Here is a 221-nt window from a genome sequence, read left to right as displayed (position 1 = left end):
TTTTCTTCTTCTTCTTCTTCTTCTTCTTCTTCTTCTTCTTCTTCTTCTTCTTCTTCTTCTTCTCTTCCTCTTCCTCCTCCTCCGCTTCCTCTTCTTCCTCCTCTTCGTCATCGACGTCGTCGTCGCTATCATCACCGCCGTCTTTATCGTCACCACCACCACCATAATGATCATCAGCATCACCTGCATTATCACCATTGTCATTGTCATGACCAACATTT

Source organism: Octopus bimaculoides, chromosome 17 (assembly GCF_001194135.2).
Source record: "Octopus bimaculoides isolate UCB-OBI-ISO-001 chromosome 17, ASM119413v2, whole genome shotgun sequence".
Taxonomy (NCBI): domain Eukaryota; kingdom Metazoa; phylum Mollusca; class Cephalopoda; order Octopoda; family Octopodidae; genus Octopus; species Octopus bimaculoides.
This window is presented reverse-complemented; position numbering follows the sequence as displayed.